Here is a 7,674-nt window from a genome sequence, read left to right on the forward strand (position 1 = left end):
TTTATAAATAAATAAATTTTTGAATCAGGCATATTTTATATCGAGATAAAAGGTAAGTAACATTTAGAAATAATAAGAAATTTATATATTTGATATGACATTTTCTAAATCATAAGTTAACATCAAAATTTGATTTTCAATAAAAGAATTTTATTTTTGTCAAAGATAGTAACATTATTTCTAATTATTCGAAAAAAAATAAAGTGTACCTTAAAAGCTAAAAAGATTTGGAAAACATTTTTTTAAATCTCTATTATATTTGCATTTTATATTTTAAAGTTTTTATACATATATGTGTATGTGGATATATATATATGTATATATGTATGTATATATATAATAAGTATAGAAATTATACATACATTATTTTAGAGATTTAAAAAATCATTTTCCAAATCTTTAATAAGTTAACATAAATGTATATTTGGTATTTGTACTTTTCATTTGGTACTTTGTATTTTAGCTAGCCACCTTCTAAGACGAGTAATGCAATACTAATTCTATTATCTACGTATAACTAATATTCAAGAAAAATGCTGCGAATATATATCTATATATTTTAATAAAGGAGAAAATGATTAGTTAAATCTTAAAAAATTAACTTTGGAATAATAATTATATTCTGTTGAGTACTTTACTGTTTACATTAAAAATTATCAATAAAAATGACTTAAAAGAAACTTAAGATTTAGTCTTTATTTGTATTTGTTTCGTCCTTCTTTCGTAATATCTTGTAGAAATTTTATTAAAAGTTTATCTTGCTTTTCTAGACTAAGTTTACAAAGTGCATCAGCTATACGAAGCATTGTTGCATTAAAATCATTATTGTCTTTAGTCTCATATTTAGATGACTGATCTAAAACAGATTTAAATATTTCTTTTGAATATTTTCATATAAATTATAAATATGATGCTGGACTTCCGTTTCCGGTGAGTAGCTGAAAGGTTCGCTAAACCGTTACTGCCAAATAATTTGGATTGTATTCTGCATTTTCGTGCCCGCGGGCGTTAATCTGTTTCAGGATCTAGGCAAGTTAAAAAGTGCCACAAGTTCCGGTATCTTTCAACGGGAAAATCGAGAGTGCCCGGGAGATTTCTTCAGGTAAAGTGATAGAATTAACATAACCTGAAATTGAGAACGGTCGCCACGTGTGGTGATAGCCAAGCTTCGACAAGTGGACGGGGACAGGTGTTGCCAGAAGGGGATATGAGAGAGAGGTTAGAGATAGAGAAGGAAGACACCGGCTCAGAGGCGGTTGCATCGAGTAGCAAGCGGGGACAAGTAGAAGAAACGAGAGCGGGGAAGAGAGGGAGACCATCCAACGCGGAAAAGCTGGGAAGGGAGAGAAGTAACAGTAGAGAGAGTATATCGAGTATTTCATCGTGGCTGTGGAAGGGGGGAAGAGAGCAGCAAGACACCGATAGTGAGAGTGAAGAGAAGGAGGGGAAACGGAGGAAGAAGGCTGAAATAATAATAGATACAGAAAAGGCGCAAATGGAAAAGATTGAAAAAATTCTGGAAAACATGGGGGAGAATCAAGAAAGGTCTAAGAAGGAAATTATTAAGAAAATAGAGGATAGTAATAGAGACTTAGAAAAGAAGGTAATGACGGAGCTGAAGAAAGAGCTGGTAAAAATGAGAGAAGAAAATGCGAAAGTGATAGAAGAACTGAAAAAAGAAAATGTGGAATTACGAAGAGAGGTGACGGAGCTAAAAAAGAGAGAAGAGGAAAGAGAAAGAAGAGAAAGGAAGAAGAATATTGTGATAAAAGGAGAGCAAGTTGAGGAAGGAACAGCGAGGCAGGTAGTAGAAGATCTATGTAATGGAATATGTGGAGAAAAAATAAGAGTGAAAGAGGTAAAGGTTATTGGAAAAGAAGAGAAAATTATTTTAGTGGAATTAGAAAACTTTGAAGAAAAGATGAAGATTATGAAAAATAAGTATAAGTTAAGAGGGAAGAAAATATATGTGGATGAAGATATGACAAGAAAAGAGAGGGAGATACAGAAAAGGGTAAGAGAATGGGCATATCAAGAGAAGAAAAAAGGAAGGATCGTAAAAGTCGGATACGCAAAAGCATATATAGGAGAAATAAAGTATGTATGGAACTATGAGAGGGACAGAATGGAAACCGAAAGGGATTTTGCAAGAGCGGCGAGGGTAGAATAAACGGAGAACAAGCTGAAGAGAAAAATGAAGGTGAAGATGGAGAACGAGCGGGAGATCGACGGCTGGAGAAAGAGACTGTAGAGGATAGTAAGGCAGAGAAGAAAGAAGAGATATGTAGAGATAGAGTAATAGATAAGAGCGATAGCAGTAAGAGTGAAAGAAAAAGGGGGAATGAGCGTAGAGAAGTGTGGGAGAGTATGAAAGGAAGGGATGAGAGTGCAGGGAAGAGGGGAAGAATAAATGGAGAGGAAGAGAGTGAAGGCGTGAAAATAAATGTGAATGAATGTCGTTTGGATGAGAGGGAGAGGGAAAGAGATGGGAAAGAAGGCAGAAAGAGGGGAAGAATAGGAAAGAGGGAGGGTAAAAGGGAAAGGAGGAGAGGTATAGATAAGAAAGACGGGGAGATCTCGGACAATGGAGATGGAAGTATGGTAGATAAGGGGAAAAAACAGAGGGATGACGTAGAATTAAAGGATAATAAAGGAAAAAAAAATAAGAATATTAATTGCAATAGTAAAGGAAATAAGGGGGGTATGAAAGTTATATTTTGGAATGTAGCAGGAATAGAGAATAAAGACGAGGATTTTTGGGAATTTATACAGGAATTTGATATTGTAAATTTGACAGAAACGTGGTTAGAAGAGAAAAGATGGAAGAAATTTAGTAATAGACTGCCTGGGGGCTGGAGGTGGAAACACCAAGCAGCCAGGAGAGAAAGTAGAAAAGGTAGAGCGATGGGGGGGATTATAACGGGAGTAAAGGTAGAAGTCAAAGAAAGGGCTACAGATAGAATAGAGAAGGAAGGAATCCAAGAAAGGGAAGTAGTACATGGGAATGAGATTTGGAGAATTGTGACGGTATATAATAGAGTAAACGGGGGCCAGGTATTATTAGACCTGGATGAAGGAGTGAAAGGGGAGGAGGAGGAAAATCTACTCATAGGGGGAGATTTCAATGCTAGAATAGGAGAGAGGGGGGGTGGGGGTAGAGTAAGTGAGGTAGGGATGGAGGAGGAAAGAAAGTCTAAGGATAAGGTAGTGAACAAGGAAGGTAAGCAGCTTCTAGAATTGATAGAGGATAGAGGGTGGATAATATTGAACGGAAATAAGGAAGGAGATGAAGAAGGAGAGTGGACATTCGAAGGGAAGGGTCAAAGAGTGGCAAATTCAGTGATAGACTTGGGGGTAGTGAATTGGGCAGCGTGGGAGAAAGTGGACAGATTTGAAGTAGGTATAAGAATAGAATCAGATCATCAACCGGTAATGGTGAGAATAGGGAAAGAAAGAGAGACAGAGGGGGGAACAAAGGTAGAAGAGGTGGAAATAAAATATCAGGACTGGTCAGAAGAGGGGGAAAACGAATATAGGAAAAGAGTGGAGAGGGTAGAATGGAATAGTAAAGGGGTAGAGGAGGGGTGGGAGGAATTGGAAGAGGTAGTGAGAAAAGCGACACAATATAAAGTAATGAAAAAGGGCAAGAATGTAGGGTGGAAACCGTGGTGGGACAGAGAGTGCAGAGAGAGTAAACGGGTAGCACAAAAAGCGAAAAAGAATTTTAGGAAAGCGAAAGGGGAAGAGATAGAAAGAAAGAGAAGAGAATTTTATAGAAAAAGAAAGGAATATAGAGATCTATGTAACAGGAAAAAGTTGGGATTAAAAGAGAGAGAGGAAAAAGAATTGGAGAAGATAAATACAGAATGTCAGGCATGGAAATATATAAATAAGTATAGAAGTAAGAGAGAAGGAGTAAGTGAAAAAATTAGTATAGAAGAGTGGGTAAAGCACTTTAGGGAAGTACTAGGGGGGAGGGAGGAGAGAATAGGGGATATAGATAGTGTTAAGGAAAATAAAGAGACATGGGGGAATGAAGAAGGATTAGAAGAGGGCGATATAGAGAGAGAGATAAAGAGGTTAAAGAAGAGGAAGGCGGCGGGGATAGATGGAATCAAAAATGAGGCATGGTTACTAGGAGGGCAGAAGATAAGATGTAAGTTGGCAGAGATTATTAATGGGGTTTGGAAAGGAAAAGGCTTCCCAAAGACATGGAGAACGGGAGTGATTGTACCGATATGGAAGAAAGGGAACAAGGATATAGTAGGGAATTATAGAGGGGTGATGCTAACTAGCACAGGGTACAAAGTCTATGCCAACATATTGAATAAGAAAATAGTGAAGGATCTGGATGAGAGAAACGGGTGGAGTAGGACGCAGGCGGGGTTTAGGAGAGGGAGGGGGACGGTAGAAAATATTAAGATAATGAAGCACATAATAGGACAGAGAATAAAAGAAAAAGGTAGAAGACTGTGGGTATTTTTCGTAGATCTGAAGGCGGCGTTTGACAACGTGAATAGGGAGATACTGTGGTCAATGATGCAGAAAAGAGGGATAAGGGAGGATTTGATAGGGAGGGTTAAACAGATTTACGAGGAAACTAATTGTAAGATAAGAGTGGGGAATTATGAGAGTGAAATATTCTGGGTAGGAAAAGGGGTAAGGCAGGGATGCCCACTTAGCCCAACTTTATTCAATGTATACATAGCAGATTTAGAAGATGAAATGAGAAAATACACGAAAGGGGTGAAGATAGGGAGGGATAGGATTTGGTGCTTAGAGTATGCGGATGATGTAGCATTAGTAGCGGAAGAAGAAGCGGATATGAGAAATTTGGTCAGAGCGTTAAGAAAGTACCTAAAAGGGAAACAATTAGAACTGAATATAGGAAAATCGAAGATAATAGGATTTAAGAAAGGAGGAGGAAGGGAGAAAGAAAGATTCTGGTGGTGGGGAGAAGAAAGAATAGAGGAGGTGAAAGAAATAAAATACCTAGGGTATATTATGAGTAGGAATAATGGAGAAGAAAAGCAGGTTAGAGACAGAGTTAGGAAAGCAAAGATGGTCATGGGGTGGGTATGGAGTCTGGGAGAGAGAAGATTTAGTGGGGATATAAAATGGAGAATGAAGCTGTTTGACAGCCTAGTGAAGAGTGTGGTAATGTACGGAGTGGAGATATGGGGATATAGGGAATGGGAAGAAATTGAGGGATTACAGGAAAGGTATATTAGATGGGTTCTGGGGCTAGACAGGTGGACTCCAGGGTATATATGCAGGGAGGAGCTAAAAAGAGGGAAGATGAGAATAGAGGCAAGTATAAGAGCAGGAAAGTTTGAAGAGAAACTAGGGGAGGGAGTAATGAGTGAGGTAGGCAGAGAATGCTGGAGAGAAAGAAAAGAACGAGAGAATGAGGAGAGTGAATGGACTAAAGAAAGCGTAGAGAGACAAAAATATATGTGGAGATGCGGGGTAAGTGAGGAAGCACTGGAGGAGTTAGGAGAGAGAAAGTGGGAATGGATGATGGGAAAAGATAGAGAAGTAGATAGTCAGGAAAGAGGGATACGGATAGAAAAGTCGAAATCATGTAAAAGGTATGAAAGAATAAGGGTGGAAGGGATACCAAGGTATATAAAGAATGCTAAAAAGAATGAGGGAAAGAAAGTGAAATTGATAGCTAGGTGGAGATGCGGAAATGAGGAAGGGTGTAATAGATATTGGATGGGGGAAGCGCATTTCATATGTAGAATATGTAGGAAGGGAAATGAGAGTCTGGAACATATAATGAAAGAGTGTGAGGGTATGGAAAGAATGAAAGGGAGAGTGGAAGAAGTTTTGAATGATGACGGGACAGGATATGCATGGATGAATGAGGTACAGAGAAAGAGAAGAGAAAGAAATGTATCAGAGAATGCTCAGTAACTGTTTAGTAATTAGTTAGTAATTAGTTAGATTTAGATTAGAGAGCGGAAGTTCATGTAATACATTATATGTAAACATTATCAATAAATAATAAAAATATGATGCTCAATACAATACAATTTAAAAGAAATTAATTAAATAATCAAATAATAGATATAAGTTTCATGTAACAATATTAATTATTTCATTATTTTTAAATTCTTTGATCGTTTGTTATCTTCAGAAAGATCAGACTCGTTTATTGTAACATTAGAAATGGAACCATTAAAAAACATGTTCGTAATTAGTTATTTGTATATAATTTATGTATATCTTTTGTGTATAGATACCGATCGTAAGAAAGAAAACATTAGTTCTAAATGTTTCTAAGGCTTTTTTAAAACTCTACTTGATCTACTGGGCTTCTTGTCTTCGGCCACTACTTTACTAAATGTATCTTTAAGTGTTTTCCAGTGTTTTTTTTGCATCTTCAGATCTTCTCATAAGATCTAAAACATTATTAAAGCTTACTTTTCAAATATTTAATATATTATATTTTATGACTCGATCTTATGTAAAATAATTACCATTAAGAGCTTCAGAAATTTTCTTCCATAAGTCTGCAATTTTATTTCTTCCATGGGCAGACAAAGGCAACATATAATCGTATATGGGGGGGGGGAGGGTCTTCTTCTAACTTCTTCAATTAACATTTCTTCTAATATAGTATTATCCAATTTATCACGTATAATTGTTGAATCTTGTGAAATATTTTTCGCAGTGAAACATTCAATTTTGGATGAATTTGACTGAGCTAAATCTTTATTATTTATTTGTATTTGTTGAGCATTATTTGACATATTTTTTTAATAACAATACTTGTTCTTTACTCTCCCAGGTCATTCTTGCTAAATATTCTCCATTTTCACTATTATAAAAAAATGTTTGTTATAATTTTATAATTTTTTAAATATCTTAATAGAGAGTTTTATTATTAAGTAGTTTAATCCTATAGTTTAATAAAAATAAAAATTAGATCGTACGATTAGTAGGATAAAATTTTTTAGTATTTGTACCTATTGTTACACTGTGCCATTCTTGAACACATTTATGATACGTAATAGTTTTTTCTTCCACATACGACAAACAGATTCCACAAGTAAATATCACATTTGATGCCTACAAAATATATGTTACAAAATAATTCTAGTACACAACAAATACATAAAACAGAATTAAGTATCTGATAAAATATACAAAAGATTTTTGATTGAAATTAATACTTAGTTAAATGAGGTTACATTGAAGACTGATGTACACTGCCAATAATAGAATTTTATTTTTCATAATAAGTAATTCAAATAAATATAAATTTTTAGTATTATGTGTAGAAGTAGTCTATAAAGGTAATATACATTAGAATATAACTTCTCTTACTTATCATCTTTTGCACCAAGAAGCTGGAATCAGGAAATTCAGAATCGTGCACAATAAGTTTCTGCGCAAATGTTTGATGCCCGACGCTTGCATGTAATGGTACCTTAACCTAACCTAATGACTACAGCACTGCGCACTAAGCTATAAACAACGCGCATGCGTAAGTGCGGGGCATGTCTGACATCACTATCAACTAGTTAAAAAAATTTTTTCCAAAGAACAATCAAAACAAGCAATTTAACATTGAAAATATTGCATTTATACTAATTAAACTAATTTTAATGAACTATTTTTTTTAATTCACTATAACTTTGTCTTCTAAGATTAAAATATATATAT

The 7,674-nt window shown here is 35.3% G+C and overlaps 1 long non-coding RNA gene across 1 annotated transcript; it reads right to left on the bottom strand.

Moving 5' to 3' along the window:
* Positions 1 to 6,789: 6,789 nt before the first annotated feature.
* On the bottom strand, positions 6,790 to 7,558 carry LOC108747126. Its single transcript, XR_001939218.1, has 3 exons — positions 7,336 to 7,558; positions 6,975 to 7,077; positions 6,790 to 6,826 (listed from the first exon to the last, which is right to left on the bottom strand). It is a non-coding gene; the product is annotated as an uncharacterized LOC108747126 (long non-coding RNA).
* Positions 7,559 to 7,674: the final 116 nt, after the last annotated feature.

The sequence above is a fragment of the Trachymyrmex septentrionalis genome, unplaced genomic scaffold, assembly GCF_001594115.1.
Source record: "Trachymyrmex septentrionalis isolate Tsep2-gDNA-1 unplaced genomic scaffold, Tsep1.0 scaffold194, whole genome shotgun sequence".
Lineage (NCBI taxonomy): Eukaryota > Metazoa > Arthropoda > Insecta > Hymenoptera > Formicidae > Trachymyrmex > Trachymyrmex septentrionalis.